This window comes from Mustelus asterias, chromosome 1 (genome assembly GCF_964213995.1).
Source record: "Mustelus asterias chromosome 1, sMusAst1.hap1.1, whole genome shotgun sequence".
NCBI lineage: Eukaryota > Metazoa > Chordata > Chondrichthyes > Carcharhiniformes > Triakidae > Mustelus > Mustelus asterias.
In genome coordinates, this window is record NC_135801.1 from 1,556,358 (window position 1) to 1,577,415 (window position 21,058).

The following is a 21,058-nucleotide window of genomic DNA, read 5'->3' on the forward strand; positions in this document are numbered from 1 at the left end:
GAATATCAAGGAGTGATGGTTAGATTCTCTCTTGTTGGAGATGGTCATTGTGTGGCAAGTGTGACGCGTATGTTGCTTGCCACTTCTCAGTGCAAGCCAGGATTTTGTCCAGGTCTTGCTGCATTTGGACATGGACTGCTTCAGTATCTGAGGAGTCACAAATGGTGCTGAAGATTGTGCAATCATCAGTGAACAGCCCCACTTCTGACTTTATGATGGAGGGATGGTCATTGACGAAGCAGCTGATGATGGTTGGGCCTAGGACACTACCCTCAGGAACTCCAGCAGTGATGATCTGGAACTGAGCTGATTGACTGGGTGGCACGGTAGCACAGTGGTTAGCACTGCTGCTTCACAGCTCCAGGGACCTGGGTTCGATACCTGGCTTGGGTCACTGTCTGTGTAGAGTTTGCACATTCTCCTCGTGTCTGCGTGGGTTTCCTCCGGGTGCTCCGGTTTCCTCCCACAGTCCAAAGATGTGCGGGTTAGGTTGATTGGCCATGCTAAAATTGCCCCTTAGTGTCCTGGGATACGTAGATTAGAGGGATTAGCGGGTAAAATATGTAGGGATATGGGGGTAGGACCTGGGTGGGATTATGGTCGGTGCAGACTCAATGGGCCGAATGGCCTCTTTCTGTACTGTAGGGTTTCTATGATTCTATGACTTCCAGCAACCATGCCATCTTCCTTTGTGCAAGTATGACTCCAACCAGTGGAGGGTTTTACCCCAATTCAAATTGACTCCAGTTTTGCTAGGGCTCCTAGCAAATGTTGCCTTGATGTCAAGGGCAGTCACACTCATCTCACCTCTGGAGTTCAGCTCTTTTATCCATGTTTAAACCAAACTGTAATGACGTCAGGAACTGAATGAGCTGAGCAGAAGCCAACCCGAGTGACAGTGAGCAGATTTTTGCTAATCAAGTATTGCTTGATAGCAATGTTGATGATTCCTTCCATCAGTTTGCTGATTGGGAGGTAATTGGTCAGGTTGGTATTGTCCTGCTTTTTGTGTATAGCTGTGCAATTATCCACATTGCCGGGTAGATGTCAGTGTTGTAATTTTACTGGAACAGCTTGACTAAGGACTCTGGAAGTTCTGGAGCACAAGTCTTCAGGACTATTACCAGAATATTGTCAGGGCCCATAGCCTTTGCAGTGTCCAGTGCCTTCAGTCGTGTCTTGATATCATGTGGAGTGAATCAAATTGGCTGAAGACTGATACCTGTGATGCTGGGGACCTCCAGAGGAAGCAAGGTAGATCAGCCACTTTGACACTTCTGGGCTGAAGATTGTTGCGAATATTTCAGCCTTACCTTTTGCGCTGATGTGCTGGCCTCTTCCATCATTGAGGATGGGTATATTAGTGGAGTCTCCTCCAGCAAGTTGTTAATTGTTCACTACTATTCAGAACTGGCTCTGGCAGGACTCCAGGATTTAGATCTGATCTGTTGGTTGTGGAAATGCTTAGCTCTGTCTATTATTTGCTGCTTATGTTGTTCAGCACACAAGTAGTCTTAGTTCCACCAGGTTAACACCTAATTTTTTAGATATGCCCGGTGTTGCTCCTGACATGCCCTCCTGCACTCTTCATTGAACCAGGGTTGATCTCCAGGCTTGATGGTAATGGTAAAGTGGGGTATATACCAGGCCATGAGACAACAAATTGTTGTTGAGATGGCCCGCAAGTGCCTCATGGATGCTCAGTCTTAAGTTGCTAGATCTATGAAATCTATCCAATTTAGCAAGGTAGTGCCCCGCGATACAATGGAGGATGTCCTCAATATGTCTATCTCCATAAGCACGATGTGGTGGTGACTCCTACCGACACTGTCATGGATATATGCAGCTGCATCAGGCAGGTTGGTGAGAATGCGATCAAGTATGTTTTTCCCTCTTGTTGGTTCCCTCACTACTTGCCAGTTATATCCTTCAGGACCCACCCAGCTTCGTCTGTGGTGATGCTACTGAACCACTTGGTGGTGGACATTAAAGTCCCTGGCCCAATGTACATTCTGTGCCCTAGCCACCCTCATTGATTCCTCCAAGTGATCTTATAGAATCGTGGAGGTTTATAGCATGGAAACAGGCTCTTTGGCCCAACTTGCCCATGCCGCCCTTTCTTTTTAAACCCCGAAGCTAGTCCCAATTGCCCACATTTGGCCCATATCCCTCTATATCCATTTTACCCATGTAACCATCTAAACGCTTTTTAAAAGACAAAATTGTACCCGCCTTTACTACTACCTCTGGCAGCTTGTTCCAGACACTCACCACCCTCTGTGTAAAACATTGCCCGTCTGGACCCTTTTGTATCTCTCCTCTCTTGCCTGAAACCTATGCCCTCTAGTTTTAGACTCCCCTACCTTTGGGAAAAGATGTTGACTATCTAGCTGATCTATGCCCCTCATTATTTTATAGACCTCTATAAGATCAGCCCTCAGCCTTCTATGTTCCAGAGAAAAAAGTCCCAGTCTATCCAGCCTCTCCTTATAACTCAAACCATCAAGTCCCGGTAGCATCCTAGTAAATCTTTTCTGCACTCTTTCTAGTTTAATAATATCCTTTCTATAATAGGGTGACCAGAACTCGACACAGTATTCCAAGTGCGGCCTTACCAATGTCTTGTACAACTTCACCAAGACGTCCCAACTCCTGTATTCAATGTTCTGACCAATGAAACCAAACATGCTGAATGCCTTCTTCACCACTCTGTCCACCCATGACTCCACTTTCAAGGAGCTATGAACATGTACCCCTAGATCTCTTTGTTCTGTAACTCTCCCCAACGCCCTACCATTAACTGAGTAAGTCCTGCCCTGGTTCAGTCTACCAAAATGCATCACCTCGCATTTATCTGAATTAAACTCCATCTGCCATTCGCCAGCTCACTGGCCCAATTGATCAAGATCCCGTTGCAATCCGAGATAACTTTCTTCACTGTCCACTATGCCACCAATCTTGGTGTCATCTGCAAACTTACTAACCATGCCTCCTATATTCTCATCCAAATTATTAATATAATTGACAAATAACAGTGGACCCAGTACTGATCCCTGAGGCACACCGCTGGTCACAGGCCTCCAGTTTGAAAAGCAATCCTCTACAACCACCCTCTGGCTTCTGTCATCAAGCCAATTTTGTATCCATTTAGCTACGTCACCCTGGATCCCGTAAGATTTAACCTTATGCAGCAACCTACCATGTGGTACCTTGTCAAAGCCTTGCTAAACTCCATGTAGACAACATCAACTGCACTGCCCTCATCTACCTTCTTGGTTACCCCTTCAAAAAACTCAATCAAATTTGTGAGACATGATTTTCCATTCACAAAGCCATGCTGACTGTCCCTAATCAGTCCTTGTGTCTCTAAATGCCTGTAGATCCTTTCTCTCAAAATACCTTCCAACAACTTGCCCACCACAGTTGTGAGGCTCACTGGCCTGTAGTTCCCAGGCTTTTCTCTGCAGCCCTCTTTAAACAAAGGCACAACATTTGCCACCTTCCAATCTTCAGGCACCTCACCCGTGACTATCGATGATTCAAATATCTCGGCTAGGGAACCCGCAATTTCCTCCCTAGCCTCCCACAATGTCCTGGGATACACTTCATCAGGTTCTGGGGATTTATCTATCTTGATGCACTTTAAGACTTCCAGCACCACCTCTTCTGTAATATGTACACTCCTCAAGATATCACTATTTATTTCCCCAAGTTCCCTAACATCCATGCTTTTCTCAACAGTAAATACTGATGAGAAATATTCATTTAGGATCTCACCCTTGTTGATCCTTACGAGGTCCTACTCTCTCCCTTGTTACTCTTTTGCCTAAAATGGAGGAATAACTGACTGATCAGCTGAGGGGGGTGGTACATGATAATCAGCAAGAGGTTTTCTTGTCCATTTTTGATCCAGTTCCATGAGATTTCATGGGGTCCGGAGACAATGTTGAGGACTCCCAGGGGAACACCCTCCTGGCTGTATACCACTGCACTGCCGCCTCTGCTGGGTCTGTCGCAAGTGCGATAGAACATACAGGGATGGTGATGATGGTATATGGTATGATTGAGTATGACTGTGTCAGGCTATTGCTTGACTAGTCTGAGAGACAGCTTTCCCAATTTTGGCACAAGTCCCCAGATGTTAGTAGGGAGGACTTTGCACAGTTGACTTTGCCATTCCACCATCTGCTGTGGTGGGGTTCAAACCCAGGTTCCTAGAACACTACCCTGGGTCATTGGACTACTAGTCCAGTGACAATACCACTACGCCCCTTCCCCCTCCTCGCTCCCCTGCCCAGAGTGGGCTGGGAGGTGATGGGGCACAGAATTGAGAACAAAGGAGGCAAGTGGTGTCCATTGCCTTCCTGAAGTCAAGGGTGGGCAAAGTACTCATCCTGCCTGCAGGCCAATTGTAATCCTCATGGGCAATTAAGGGCCACATCAGGGGCTCATCTCCCAGCTTGAAATGCACAGAGAATTAACTAGATAATGGAACGAGAACATATAAGCAGGAATGGTCATGTTAGTAATGTTGTCAAGCTGAGGGCTTCTTGCACTAGATTGGCATAAATGTAACTTTCAAGTACCAACAAAAAGGTTGCCCTCATCCTCTTCAGGGTGCTGCTGCTATACCTCTGGACTAGCTGTTGCCTTGAGATGGCAGGAATTTCCATGACGAGACTACTTAATAAAGCAAAATTGTGCAGCAGACAGCACAGCATTAATACACCTGACCCCAGCTAGACTATATTGCAAAGCACCTCCAGGCAAATTTAATACTTGTGTGCCGTCAGAATTCTAGTAGTATGCGTTGATGATTCTGGCGGAGGAGTAAGGCCTACGGGCTATCCTCAATAATGGCAATAGCTGATCTCCCAGAGTTCATGCAAACTCAAACTTTGAGTGAAATCATGCACTTAATCATAGAATCCCTACAGTGCAGGAGGAGGCCATTTGGCCCATCGAGCCTGCACCGACCACAATCCCACTCTGGCCCTATCCCCGTAACCCCATGTATTTATCCTGCTAATCCCCCTGACACTAAGGGGCAATTTATCATGGCCAATCAACCTAACCTGCACATCATTGGAGGAAACTAAAGCACCCGGAGGAAACCCATGCAGACACAGGCAGAACGTGCAAACTTCACACAGACAGTGACCTGCAGCCGGAATCAAACCTGGGTGCCTGGCGCCTGTGAGGCAGCAGTGCTAACCACTGTGCCCCCAAAATGAATACATGGTCGTATCTTAAGAAAGAGAGCATTCACTACTCGTAACAACTAAATTGAAAGTGTAAAAATGGGAGCCCCACAGCAGAAGGCACAAATGTGAACAGTAAGGTAGTTGTTTAACAGCAAATAGCAAAATGCTACCTAAATGCCCCAATAGGTCTTCTACAATCCTTTTAAAACAGGTGATGGACTTTTATAATTCTACATTGCTAGAAAGCAAGATAAAAGCAATGCTGGATTCCACAATACATAAATGTGATGTTTGCTCAGTGTTAATCAGGCAATAATGACTGAAAGTAAGATATATAGCATCGTTCAAGACTTCAGAATGGCCCAAGGCGCTTCACAGCCTATAGAGTACTTCTGCAGCATAGTCGCTGTTCTGGTATGGGAAGGCTGTAGCTCAGATCTTCCAGAGCCCACTCAAGATGCTCCATTTGCTTGTTATACTTTTACTCTGTTGCACTAACATGCAGCAAAATTGTAATTGTATACCACAGTTATTGCTTAATGTTAGTGACGTACAGGTATGTAACTCTATCAAAGCTTATGAAATAATTGCTAGTCGATATTCCTCTTAAGCAAATAGTTGTCCCTGGAAACTTTCTGTTGACACAGTGACACATAATTGCAATTGAAACCAATGTGCTTTATCAGCCTTTATATTTTGCATTGGCTCCAACCTTGTCAGCCTCACATAATGGCCTTTAAGTTACAGGGTGGGGCACTGACAATATACTATATAGTGGCATACTTCAGAGTTCCATAGTGTAACTCGGCAAAGACAAAAGATTTTCTTCCAACCAGACTTGGAATTGACTACGTAGTATTTGCCAGGTGAGGAACATTTTCATTCACTGTCTTGAATAAATAACAAGATTAGATATGTGAACATTGTATTTTTAAAGTTTGTTAGAATAGCTGCAGCTTCTTTGGATTTGTTTCCTTTGGGGTTTATTATGCAATGCCGGAGAATGCTCATCGTGAGCCATTGCTTATTTATATTTTGAGGATCAACTGAGAAATAAGTTTTCTAATTTTCTGATTAATGTGCTCAGTATGTCAGAGAATATGCTGTTTTATTTTGTGTTCTGTAATGAAAAATGTATTATCAGAATCATTGCATTACGGTGACTGAAGAAGTCAAACTGCACCTCTGTTAAATGATGTTCGACTAGTGCCCTTTGTATTTCACTGAAAAACACAAATCGGTGCCCATGGTGATTCTTATAGGTTTCTTTATCAATGTATTTATTTTTTATCCTTGCTTTTTTTAAAGCCTGTGATATATAGAAAGATGTTAAGTAACAGCAAGCAGGTGTAAGGAGGTTGTATTTAGCAGTTACGAGGTGGTGGTGGGGCGAGACGTGTTTCCATGGTATTCTGAACCTTGGTATTGACTTCTGTGGTATCTGATAGTACTCCAGAGGAGGAAGAACCTAAGATTTGATAGCCCTTGAAAACCAGTGGAGTACGCACTAGTTAACTGAACAATTTCGTGAACAGCTGCAACAGTTGCCTGGATTGGTTGGCATGCCTTATGAGGATAGGCTGAGGGAGCTCGGTCTTTTCTCCTTGGAGAGACGAAGGATGAGAGGTGACCTGTTAGAGGTGTACAAGGTGTTGAGAGGTAAAGATCGGGTGGATTCTCTGAGGCTTTTTCCCAGGGCTGAAATGGCTGCTACGAGAGGACACAGGTTTAAGGTGCTGGGGAGTAGGTACAGAGGAGATGTCAGAGGTAAGTTTTTCACTCAGAGGGTGGTGGGTGAGTGGAATCGGCTGCCGACAGTGGTGGTGGAGGCAAACTCGATAGGGTCGTTTAAGAGACTTTTGGATGAGTTCATGGGACTTAATAGGATTGAGGGTTATAGGTAAGCCTATATATAAGCCTAGGTAGGTAGGGACATGACCACATGACCGGCGCAACTTGTGGGCCAAAGGGCCTGTTTGTGCTGTATTTTTTCTATGTTCTAACATCTACTTGGCAATGTGGAAAATTTCCCAGGTATGTCTTGCCTGCAACATGATGTGGAGATGCCGGCGTTGGACTGGGGTAAACACAGTAAGAAGTTTAACAACACCAGGTTAAAGTCCAACAGGTTTATTTGGTAGCAAAAGCCACACAAGCTTTCGGAGCTCTAAGCCCCTTCTTCAGGTGAGTGGGAATTCTGTTCACAAACAGAGCTTATAAAGACACAGACTCAATTTCTCAGGACCTGCAGAGTTTCACTGGCTGTCTTGTCTGGAGACAATACACATCTTTTTAGCCTGTCTTGATGCTCTCTCCATTCACATTGTTTTGTTTCTTAAAGACTTGATTAGTTGTAAGTATTCGCATTCCAACCATTATTCATGTAAATTGAGTCTGTGTCTTTATAAGCTCTGTTTGTGAACAGAATTCCCACTCACCTGAAGAAGGGGCTTAGAGCTCCGAAAGCTTGTGTGGCTTTTGCTACCAAATAAACCTGTTGGACTTTAACCTGGTGTTGTTAAACTTCTTACTGTGATTGCCTGCAACAGGCAGGACAAATACAGCCTAGCCAATTATCAACCTACTCTCAAATCATCAGCAAAGTGAGGGAAGGTATCATCAACAGCACTATCGAGCGGCACTTACTCAGCAATAACCTGCTCACTGATTCTCAGTTTGTGTTTCACTAGGGCCACTCAGCACCACTCCTCACTACAGCCTTGGTGCAAACATGGACAAAGGAGCTGAGCTCCAGAAGTGAGGTGAGGGTGACTATGCTTGACAGTAAGACAGCATTTGACTGAGTGTGGGATCAACGAGCCCCAGCAAAATTGAACTCAGAGTATCAGGAGAAAAAGGAAGATGGTTGTGGCTGTTGAAGGTCAATCATCTCTGTCCCAAGATATTACCACGATGTGGAGATGCCGGCGCTGGACTGGGGTAAACACGGTAAGAAGCCTCATAAACCAGGTTAAAGTCAACAGGTTTATTTGGTAGCACAAGCCACTAGCTTTCGGAACGCTGCCCTTTCACTCACCTGATGAAGGGGCAGCGCTCTGAAAGCTAGTGGCTTGTGCTACCAAATAAACCTGTTGGACTTTAACCTGGTTTGTGAGACTTCTTACCAAGATATTGCTCCAGGAGTTTCTTGGGATATTGTTCTAGGCCCAAACACCTTCAGCTGCTTCATCGATGATCTTCTCTCCATAATAAGGTCAAAAGTGGAGATGCTCAGTGATCGTTGCACACTGTTCAGCACCATTCACAATTCCTCAGATACTGAAGCTGTTTGTGTCCATAGACAGCAAGATTGCGCAATGTTCAGGGTTGGGCAGGTAAGTAGCAAGTAACATTCGCGACACACAAATGAGCATCTCCAACAAGAGAGAATCTAACCATTTCCCCTTGACATTCAATGGCATTATTATTTGCTGAATCCCATCTATCAGCATCCTAGGGTTACCATTGACCAAAAACTAAACAGCGCCATCCATTTAAATACTGTGGCTACAAGGGCTGAAAATTCTGTGGCATGTAACTCGCCACCTGACTTCCTAAAACCTGCCCATCATCTCCACTGCGCAAGTCAGGAGTGTGTTGGAATACTTTCCACTCCAACAATACTCCAGTGTGACACTATCCAGAACAAAGTAGCCCACTTGATTGGAATCCCATCTAACGCCTTAAACATTCACTCTCTCCACTACCGATGCATAGTAGCAACGGTATGTACCATATACAAGATGCACTGCACTGACTCACCTTTGACAGCACCTTCCAAACCCAGGGCTTCTACTACCTAGAAGGACAAGGGCAGCAGGTACATGGAAATAGCACCACTTGCAAGTTCCCCTCCAAGTCACACGCCATTCTGAACTGCAACTATCTTCACTGTGTCTGGATCAAAGTTTTGGAACTCCCTAACAGCACTGTGGGTGTACCTACACCACGTGAAGTGCAATGGTTCAAGAAGGCAGCTCACAAACATCTTCACCAGGACAATTAGGGATGTGCAATAAACATTGGCGTAGTCAGCAACACCCACGTCCTGTGAACAAATAAATGTTAAAATAATCTGTTATGTGGCCTTTGATGACTTCATTAACGTTTATAGTTTAAAGGCTTCAGCTTTGCCTGTTTTAAAATCTTGGCCCTTTGATATTATTTACTCCCTCCCAGTTAAAAAAGAGCTTCCAGAGAATCTCTATATTTTGAGCATTTTCAATGAGTGTATCAACACGGATTTAAAAGGAGAAGGGTTTGTTCCTTCATCTTGTGAGGGCTTGAGAGTTTCTTTGCTTTTTCTAAAAGATTTAAAAGAAAACCTGGAGATTTATCATGTGATGAAAAAGTATAAATGTGGAATAATTCTGCTTTCCTATGGATGAATGCTCTGAAAACCAGCCGCTGAGTTTGTGAAAACAAACAGCTGTTTTCGTGTGAGAGATAGAAGAGGGAATAACAGTTGCTTGTGTTTCTTCTTGATGGTTAAAAAGAAACCATTGATTATAGAGAATAGATTTCCATTAACCAATCATTGTTTTTGATTTTATATAGTTCTAAAAAAGAGTCTTTCACAAACTAGTTTTTAAGGCTTAATTATTTTATTTTTAGAAAAAGCCATGGAAATTGCATAAATGCTTGTGTTTTATGAATTACTTTCTGTTTTTGCTTAAATATATTAAAGAATGCATAATTTAGCAAATGTATTCATAGTGTACCTCTGGTGCCAGCCTGGAGCAGATATCAGGAAATTACATACCTTCAACTCATGATTTTCTATCCATTAATTTTAACAAGCAGAAACTTACAGCTTACATGCTTGAAACAGAAAAGACAGGAGCTGGCAGGGGGAAATGATGGCTGAATAAGGACAAATAGCAACTTGTATCATATTCTTCTGCCCCTTCCCTCCCCCACAATCTCACTAAGGTGTTCAGGCCCTGCTTCCCCCAGTATTGCAGGCTACAAGCACTCCCCAATGCTTCAAAACCACAATTCAGAAGTTCTGCTGGACTGCCAGATGGAAAAGATGTGATTGGGAATATGGTACGATACCTGCTGCAGTCAAATAATTCACTGACACTCACTCTATTTACATACACTTGGACAGGGTGCTGAGGACGACTGTCCATTGAGCTAGACTGCAGCAAGGAGACAATGATGGCAAAGGGAAGGAAAGAGATTTCATAACTTTTATTTATATAGAGCCTTGAACTATATAGGCCCTAACTATAATTTTCCAAAATTATCTCTATTATGGAGCCATTCCTTTTGATTGGAAAATTGCTTATGACTTAAATGAAGAGATAGAGAATAATATATCTATGTTTGCTGATGGTACCAAGCTAGGTGGGAAGGTAAGCTGTGGGGAGGACACAGAGAGGTTGCAAAGAGATACAGACAGATTAAATGAGTGGGCAGCAAGATGGCAGATGGACTTTCACGTAGAGAAATGTGAAAGCTTTCATTTTGGTTGTAAGGATGAAAAGCGGTATATTTTGTAAAGGTGTGAAACTTGTAAGTGCTATTCAAAGAGACGTGGGTGTGCTTGTACAAGGAACACAATGTAGGTGAAGCAAGCAGTTAGAAAGGCCAATGGCATATTGGCCTTTATTGCAAAGGGATTGGAGTACAAAAATACAGAAGTTTTGTTAAATTGTAGAGGGTTTCAGTGAGATTACAGCTGGAATACTGTGTGCCCAGTTTTGGGCCATAATTTTACGCTCCCCCCCCCCCACCCATGCGCCATTTAAGGGCCATTTCCCACAGATCACCCCTCCCCCCCCCGCCTCCCCCCGCCAACACTGAGATGGCCCCTGTCTTAAATTCCCAGTTAATCACTATTCAAAGAACAAATACAGTACAATACAGGAAGTCTGTGCTGACACAGATGCCTCTCTAATCTAATATTTTCTTGCCTCTACGTGGTCCATATCCCTCTATTCCCTGCCCATTCATGTATCTAACCAGATGCCTCTTGAACGTTGTTATAGAATCTGCTTCTACCACCTCCTCCAGCAGCACATTCCAGGCATTTACCACCTTCTGTGTGGAAAAACGTGCCCCTTACATCTCTTTTAATTGGGTCACGGCCATTATCTGGTTGAATGGCAGAAAACGTTTTAAGGGGTTGAATGATCTACATCACTTTCCATCTTCTGCCACTCTGAATAACTACCCTTTACTCCCACTGCTTTCTGTCTTGAAGTTACCTCGTAGTCCATTCTGCTACTTGTCCTCTGACTCTACATTCCCTGACCTTATTCACTCGTTTATTATGAGGCACTTTATCAAGGCCTTTTGAAAATCGAGATAAATGATACCTGTTATCTCCTCCAAAGATTGAATAAGGTTGGTTAAGTATGATTTTCCCTTTTGATTATTCGTTGCTGTTTTTTTTATTTTCTCAATGTTCTTCTATTCTCACCTTTACTAAGGATTCCATTATTTTCCTACCACATAGGTTAAACTGACTGATCTATAATTCCCTGACATGTTCCGCCCCCCTTGGTGTATATAATCCAGCCTCTGGATTTGAATCCAGAAACCTGTCATTCAGAAGTGAGTGTTCTACCAACTGAGCCACAGCTGATGCCCATTCCTAGTTATAGGCGCACAAGTGAATCCCCAGTTAATGCCCACTTGCTCTATACAATTGACAAAGATGTCTTTGTTATAGTGTATTTGTTACGTGTAGAAAGATTTACTACCGTCTCCCTACCATTGTGTACAATTCTTTTCAGATTACAAGATTTGATTTATTATTGTCACATGTATTAGTATACAGTGAAAAGTATTGTTTCTTGCACGCTATACAGACAAAGCAAAGTTCATAGAGAAGGAAAGGAGAGGGTGCAGAATGTAGTGTTAAAGTCAAAGCTAGGATGTAGAGAAAGGTCAACTTAATGCGAGGTAGGTCCATTCAAAAGCCTGGCAGCAGCAGGGAAAAAGCTGTTCTTGAGTTGGTTGGTACGTGATCTCAGACTTTTGTATCATTTTCTTGATGGAAGAAGCTGGAAGAGAATATGTCCAGGGTACATGGGATCCTTAATTACGCTGGGTGCTTTTCCAAGGCAGCGAGAAGTGTAGACAGAGTCAATGGATGGGAGGCTGGTTTGTGTGATGGACTGGGCTACATTCACGACCTTTTGTAGTTTCTTGCGGTCTTGGGCAGAGCAGGAGCCAGACCAAGCTATGATACAACCAGAAAGAATGCTTTCTATGGTGTCTCTAAAGGTTGGTGAGTACTATTGTTGGTACAATAGCAAAATTCCACCAGCACAATCGTTTTTTGTTCTGAAAAATATTGAATCATCCAGTCATACAAATTTTAAAATTTTAATACATTTCATAGGAAGTCTTTATTTTACATAATTTCAATTCAAATTATTCATCTGGATTAAGCAACTTCAAATTATTTAAACTGCAGTTCCTGTTTTGATTAAATAAAGTAATGGTGTTGTATCTGAATGAATCTGTGGGAAAATAGTTACAAAAATGACCAAAGCTATTATTTTATTAACTACTGAAATATTGTGAAGTATCTATGTTTTCTGCACTAAATGTGTTTTCAAAACCTCAATGATGCTGAACATAAGGGGACATGGGAAAAATAATTTGAAGTCAGCAGATTAATCTCCCATTTTAGATAACAGCCACATCTGCCATTCATTCATAAAGTGTATAAGTCATTCAAATTTTAACATTTTATCTGGGCAACCGGTCACATGTTTTTTAAATAATAGTGTACTTTGTGAACAATCTAAAGGACCTTGCCGTGCTCACCGTCACTGTTTGCATGACCGTATCCTTCACTGATTGTTGCTATGGAGTTTTGCTTTAATCTGTGGTCACTATATACGCCACTTAACTGATCACACATTGCATCCTCCATTAACCTTCCATATCTCATTGTTGTATTACAACCGCTGATGTTTTCTTAACTGGGTGGGAAACACTCCTATTTGCCTGGCATCAGAAGCAAGGGCAGCAACAAGTTAGAATGAAACCAACCAGTGGATATTAATAAGTTTAAATGCTAACTATGGAGTTATTACAATGCATTGGCTTAGTGACAATAAACAAAGTGTAGTGGTAAACAGTTCTTTTTCAGACTGAAGGTACATTTGTAGTGGAGATTCTTAAAAGACCTGACAGGGTAAATGCTGAGAGGATGTTAAAATTTAAAGTTTATTTATTAGTGTCACAAGTAGGCTTAATCAACACTGCAATTAAGTTACTCTGAAAATCTCATAGTTGCCACACTCTGGCACCTGTTGGGGTACACTGAGGGAGAATTTAGCATGGCCAATGCACCTAACCATCACGTCTTTCGGACTGTGGGAGGAAACTGGAGCACCCGGAGGAAATCCACATAGACACAGAGGGAACATGCACATTCCACACAGACAGTCGCCCAAGTTGGGAATCGAACCCAGGTCCCTGGTACTGTGAGGCAGCAGTGCTAACCACTGTGCTGCCTAGGGGTGTTTCCCCAAATGGAAGAGCCTAGGACCAGAGAGGGTAGTTTCAAAATATAGGGGTGCCAATTTAAGACTGAGATGAGGAATTTTTTCTGCTCAGAAGGTTATGAGTCTTTAGAGTCTTTGGAACTCCATGCCACAGAGTCCTTGTATATATTTAAGGTTGCGATAAATAGATTTTTGATCAGTTAAGTGAATCAAGGGTTACGGGGAAAAAGCAGGAAAGTAGACGTGAGGAATGTTGGATCAGCCGTGATCCTATTGAATGGCAGAACAGACTTGAGGGGCCGAATGGCCTACTCCTGTTCTCAAGGTCTTATTAAATTTAATGCAGTGAAGTGATTAATTTTCTTGGGGAGAGTACAGAGAGGCAACATAAAATAAAACATAAAAGCAAAATACTGCGGATGCGGGAATCTGAAAAACAGAAAATGCTGGAAAATCTCAGCAGGTTTGACAGCATCTGTGAGGAGAGAATAGAGCCAATGTTTCGAGTCTGGATGACCCCTTGTCAGAGCTGACGAAGGGTCACCTAGACTCAAAACATTGGCTCTGTTCTCTTCCCAGTAAGAAGTTTAACAACACCAGGTTAAAGTCCAACAGGTTTATTTGGTAGCAAAAGCCACAAGCTTCTCTTCCCACAGACGCTGTCAGACCTGCTGAGGTTTTCCATAAAATAAAAGGTACAATACTAAAGGGTTTGCAGGAGCAGAGGGACCTTGGTGTATATGCACATAAATCATTGAAGGTGTCAAAACAAGTTTATTTATTTTTGTTAGTATCACAAGTAAGGCTTACATTAACACTGCAATGAAGTTACTGTGAAAATCCCCTAGTCGCCACTCCGGTGTCTGTTTGAGTACACTGAGGGGGAATTTAGCACGGCCAATGCACCTAACCAGTACGTCTTTTGGAGTGTGGGAGGAAACTGGAGCACCCAGCGGAAACCCACTCAGACACGAGGAGAATGTGCAAACTCCACACAGACAGTGACCCAAGCCGGGAATCAAACCTGGGTCTCTGGCGCTGTGAGGCAGCAGTGCGAACCACTGTGTGCTGAGAGCAATTAATAAAGCATTCCGTATCCTGGGCTTTATCAATAAGGAATAGAGTACAAAGGTAAGGAAGTTATGTTAAAGCTGCATGATATGCTGGTTAGGCTTCAACTGGAATATTGCATCCAGTCCTGGGCACCACACTTTAGGAAAGATATGAAGACAGTAGAGATAGAGTGCAGAGAGAGCTCATGAGAATGGTTCCAGGGATGAAGAGCTTCAGTTACATAGAGATATTGGAGAAACTGGAATCTCCTCCTTGAAGAAAGGTTTGAGAAGAGATCTGATGGAGGTGTTTAAAATCACGAGGAGTCTGGACAGAGTAGACGGGAAGAAACTGTTCTCATTAGTGGCCTGTACTGCGCTGTAATGTTCTATGTACAAGAATGAGAGAGCACAAATAAGGTAATTGACAAATGAAGCAGTGGTGACATGAAGAAAACTTTTTTCATGCAACGAGTGGTTAGGATCTGGAGAGCACTGCCTGGAAGTGTGGTGGAGGCAGGGTCAATTGAGGCATTCAAAAGGGAATTGCATTATTGCCTGAAAGAAAAAAAAGCAAGGCTATGAGGTAAAGGCAGCAGAATGGAAATGGTTGAATTGCTCTTTCAGAGAACCAGAACAGACATAATGGGCTTCCTTCTGTGCCATAACCATTCTAAAAAGGAGGCCATTCAGTCCATCAAGTCCATGCCAGCTCTCTATAGAGCTACCAAGTCAGTCCCATTCCCTACTGGCCTCAAAGCTCCCCATGTTTATTTTGCTCAAGTACTTATCAAATTTTTGATTGTCTCTGCTTCCACTACCATTGTAGGCAGAGTGTCCCAGGCGATTACCACTCACTGCATAAAAGATTCCTCCTTGCATTCCACCTGTGTCTCTTGCCCAAAACCTTACATTTCTGTTCCCCAGTCCTTGTACATCAGCCAATGGGAACAACTTTTATTTGTTTATCTTATTTAATCCTGTACACTTCTATCAGATCTTTCCTCAACCTCCTTTGCTCAAAGGTAAGCAGTGCTGGTTTGTCCAAACTAATCTTATAGCTAAATTTCCTCACCACTGGAGCCACTGCATCCCCTCCTGAATCTTTACATCCTTCCTAAAGTGTGGTAACCAGAACTGGACACGATACTTCAGTAGTGGCCTAATCAGAATTTTATAAGTTTTCAACATAACTTCCCAACTTTTGTCCTCAGTGCCTAATGAAATCCAAGATCCCATATGCTTTGCTAATTTACTCTTTCATTATGTCCTGACATCTTCAAAGATCTATGCACATTCTAGCCCGGCATCCCTCTGTTCCTGAACATTCTATAGAACTATGTCATTTAAAAACCTCCCTCTCCATTTTGTTAAAGTGTATCACTTCACATTTCTCTATACGGAGTTCCTTCTGCCACTTTTCTGTCCATTTTGCTCGCTTATTTTATGTTTTGTTGCGGTTGATTGGCATCATCCTCACTTTTGTGATAGCTCCAAGTACAGTATCATCAGCAAATTTTGAAATGTTGTTCTATTCCAATACCCAAATCATTTATAGCAAAAGAAGATAGTGGGCCTGGCACTACTGTCGATCATGCTTCAGTCTGAAAAACAATCATTTACCCCGACTTGCTGTTTTTGTTCTTAAACCATGTTTCATCTTAAACCTTTTCACTCAGACTTCATATAGCATGGGCTTGACTCATTGTTGTCACGACCAACCAACAGAGTATTTTCAAGACAAGTCTGCTTAAGAGGGAGTTTTGATAGTATGTGGTAAGCTTCACATCATAAAGTATGTGGGGAAAACCAGTCATGGTAATATGATTACAAATAAATTTTAACATTTGGAAAAGACATGTCTAATTGTAATCCCAAACAAGAGGTGGTTACTGACTGCACTACAAACCATGCTGGATTGGCTACTGTAGTTTTTTCAAAATGTAACCATCATAGAATCCTACAGTGCAGAAAGAGGCCATTCGGCCCATCTAGTCTGCACCAACCACAATCCCACCCAGACCCTATCCCCATATCCCTACATATTTACCCACTAATCCCTCTAACCTATGCATCCCGGGACACTAAAGGGCAATTTAGAATGGCCATTCAACCTAGTCTGCAATCAGTCAAACATCAGTCTGCAATGAAAAGAGAAAATACTGGAAAAACATAGCAGGTCAGATAGAATTTGTAAAAAGAAAATCAAGGAACTGACATCTTGGATGTGTAAATGTTGTTCAGGGCTAAAGACTAAAACATAACCGGCATTTTAGTAAAGTGTTTAAAAAGTTAAAGGAGAAAGGGAGAGAACAGCAAGAATCAACAGATATGGAAATCACAGAGAGGGAGCAAACCTTTTGCATGACATACAAGTTGCTTTATGATCAATACTGGGCCTTCATCTATTTACAATCAACAATAATTTGGATGAAGGAACTGACTATTGCAGCCAAATTAGCTGATGATACGAAGATACGTAGAAAAGCAAGTTGAGGCAGATACAAAGAGTCTGCAAAGGGATGTAGAGAGGTTAAGTAAATGGGCAAAAGCTTGATGAGTAGTGTATAATGTGGGTTGATCTACTTTGGCCTGTAGAATAGAAAAATAGAGATAGGTTGCAGAATGCTGTGGTACAGGATTTGAATGTCCTTGTACATGAATCACAAAGAATACATGTGCAGATACACCAGGTAATTAGGAAGGTAATTTGAATTTGGCCTTTATTGCAAGGGAGATAGTGTAGGTAAGTCTTTCTACAACTGGACAGGGCATTGGTGAGATCACATCTAGAGTACTGTGTACAATTCTGGTCTCCTTACTTAGGAGGGCTATACTTGCTTTGGAAGCAGTTCACAGAAGGTTCAGTAGACTGATTCCTGGAAAGGTTAGCTTATAATCATTGGAATTTGGAAGAATGAGAAATGATCTTATTGAAGGAAATAGGTTTGAGGAGGCATCAGTAGATGCTGAGAGAATGTTTTCCCTATGGGGAATCCAGAACTAGTGGGGCACAGTTTAAAAATAAGGGGTCTTCCAATTAAGTCTAAGATTAGAAGAAATTTCATCTGAGTCATTTGTCTTTGGTACATTCAATATTGAACAGATTCAAGGCTGAGTTACATGGACATTTGTTTTACAAGGGAGTCAAAAGGTTACGGGGGACAGACAGAAAAGTGAGTTGAAGCCACAGTCAGATTAGTCATGTTTGGTTAAATGGCAAAGCAGGCTAGGTGGGCAAAATGGCCTAATTTTGCTGCTATTTTTATGACCATATGATCTTAAGAAGAGAAAATTTCACTGGTATAAAATATTATCACTGAAGTAAGTGATACTAAGACTTAAAAAGACAAATGGTAAGGTGTAGGTTGAAATTTTAAAATGTGCGAGAATAAGAAAAAGGCAGGTTGTTAGTGTAGTAAATGGACAATAATAGCATGACCTGATCATGGATAAGGATAGATCTGGTCCTCGGGTTGAAGTTCTGAACTGGAAAAAGGCCAAATTTGATGAAATGAGAAGGGATCTGGGAAGTGTGGATTGGCACAGGCTGTTCTCTGGTAAGGATGTAAATGGAAAGTGGGAGGCCTTCAAAGGAGAAATTTTGAGAGTGCAGAGTTTGTATGTTCCTGTCAGGATTAAAGGCAAAGTAAATAGGAATAAGGAACCTTGGTTCTCGAGGGAGATTGTAACACTGATTAAGAGGAAGAGAGAGTTGTATGAAATGTACAGGCAGCAAGGAACCAATCAGATGCTTGAGGAGTATAAAAAGTGCAAGAAGCTACTTAAGAGGGAAATCAGGAGGGCTAAAAGAAGACATGAGGTTGCTTTGGCAGACAGAGTGAAGGAAAATCCAAAGAGCTTCTATAGGCATGTTAGGAGCAAAAGGATAGTGAAGGATGAAATTGGTCCTCTTGAAGACCAGAGTGGTAGACTGTGTATGGAACCAAAAGAGATGGGGGAGATACTAAATGGTTTTTTTGCATCCGTATTTACTGAGGAAACGGGCATGGAGTCTACGGAAATACGGCAAACAGGTAGGGAGGTCATGGAACCTTTACAGATTAAAGGGGAGGAGGTGCTCGCTGTCTTGAGGCAAATCAGAGTGGATAAATCGCCAGGACCGGACAGGGTATTCCCACGGACCTTGAGGGAAGCTAGTGTTGAACTTGCAGGGGCCCTGGCAGACATATTTAAAATGTCAGTATTCACGGGGGAGGTGCCGGATGATTGGAGGGTGGCTCATGTTGTTCCGTTGTTTAAAAAAGGTTCCAAAAGAAATCCGGGAAATTATAGGCCAGTAAGTTTGACGTCGATGGTGGGCAAGTTATTGGAAGGTGTGATAAGGGATAGGATCTACAAATATTTGGATAGACAGGGACTTATTGGGGAGAGTCAACATGGCTTTGTGCGTGGTAGGTCATGTTTGACCAATCTATTAGAGTTTTTCGAGGAGGTTACCAGGAAAGTGGATGAAGGGAAGGCGGTGGATGTTGTCTACCTGGATTTCAGCAAGGCCTTTGACAAGGTCCCTCATGGGAGGTTAGTTAGGAAGGTTCAGTCGCTAGGTATACATGGGGAGGTAGTAAATTGGATTAGACACTGGCTCAATGGAAGAAGCCAGAGAGTGGTTGTGGAGGATTGCTTCTCTGAGTGGAGGCCTGTGACTAGTGGTGTGCCGCAGGGATCGGTGTTTGGTCCATTGTTGTTTGTCATCTATATCAATGATCTGGATGAAAATGTGGTAAATTGGATCAGCAGGTTTGCTGATGATACAAAGACTGGAGGTGTAGTGGACAGTGAGGAAGGTTTTCAAAGCTTGCAGAGGGATTTGGACCAACTAGAAAAATGGCAAATGGAATTTAACGCAGACAAGTGTGAGATATTGCACATTGGAAGGACAAACCAAAGTAGAACGTACAGGGTAAATGGTAGGACTCTGAAGAGTGCAGTTGAACAGAGGGATCTGGGAATACAGGTACAGAATTCCCTAAAAGTGATGTCACAGGTGGATAGGGTCGTAAAAGAGTGCCTTTGGTACATTGGCCTTTATAAATCGGAGTATCGAGTATAAAAGTTGGAGTGTTATGGTAAGGTTATATAAGGCATTGGTGAGGCCGTATTTGGAGTATTGTGTACAGTTTTGGTCACCTAGTTACAGGAAGGATGTAAATAAGGTTGAAAGAGTGCAGAGAAGGTTCACAAGGATGTTGCTGGGACTTGAGAAGCTGAGTTACAGAGAGAGATTGAATAGGTTGGGACTTTATTCCCTGGAGCGTAGAAGATTGAGGGGAGATTTGATAGAGGTGTATAAGATTTTGATGGGTATAGATAGAGTGAGTGCAAGCAGGCTTTTTCCGCTGAGGCTAGGGGAGAAAAAAACCAGAGGTCATGGGTTCAGGGTGAAAGGAGAAAAGTTTAAAGGGAATATTAGGGGGGCTTCTTCACGCAGAGAGTGGTGGGAGTGTGGAATGAGCTGCCGGATAAAGTGGTAAATGCGGGGTCACTTTTAACATTTAAGAAAAACTTGGACGAGTTCATGGATGAGAGGGGTGTGGAGGGATATGGTCCAAGTGCAGGTCAGTGGGACTAGGCAAAAAATGGTTTGGCACAGACAAGAAGGGCCAAAAGGCCTGTTTCTGAGCTGTAATTTTCTATGGTTCTATTTAATGCAAGATCCTAGTTTCCCTGATAGTGAACCTTCTCCAGTGCTGCAGTCCTAGTGGTGGTGGTGATCCCACAATGCTGTTCAGCAGGGATCTTCAGGATAATGATGAAGGAACTACATGTCCATTTGTGAATATATGTTGAATATATGTCCATTTCAAGATGTTATGTAATTGGGAGATGATGGAATTCCCACAGAAAGTCGCAGTAGAGGTCACTGGGAGGAGGGAAATGCTTTTGAAGTAACCTTAATTAATAACCTACGCGTTGAACATATTGCAACCGCGTGCACTTGGAATTGAGAGAGTTCATATTGAGATCAGTGGTGTCAATCAAGCAAACTCTTATGTAGTTTGCTTGCATTTAATTTCATCTGACCAAAGACAGGGAGGTCAGAGTGGGTGGGGACAGGATGCAACATAGTGAGCCAAAGGGAGGTCAGGATCATACTTTCTGATAAAACAGAACAATGTGGTTTTCTAAACTGCATTTGGTTTCCCCAGTGAAGAGAGGACATCGCCATTCACAGCAAATGCAATATATTAGATTGGAGCAAGAACACAATCGCTGTTTGAAATTGGGGAGTTTGGGGCTCTGGCAGTAGTGTGAAAGGAGCTAATTGGTTTAGTGTTTCATCTCCTGCAGTTTAATGGGAAGATTC

General features: G+C 42.6%; 1 protein-coding gene across 3 annotated transcripts in view; it reads left to right on the forward strand.

The window, feature by feature from the left end:
- The window catches only part of LOC144482885 (sodium/hydrogen exchanger 9B2-like), a 142,935-nt gene that overhangs the window by 52,847 nt on the left and 69,030 nt on the right, over positions 1-21,058 (forward strand). Inside the window, exon 1 of one of the 3 annotated variants that reach the window (XM_078201876.1) lies at positions 5,975-6,070. The exons of the other annotated variants lie outside the window; for them this stretch is intronic. The gene's annotated coding sequence lies outside the window, so the exon portion shown is untranslated. Of the gene's footprint in view, positions 1-5,974; positions 6,071-21,058 lie in introns of those variants that run through there. 3 annotated transcript variants of the gene reach the window in all.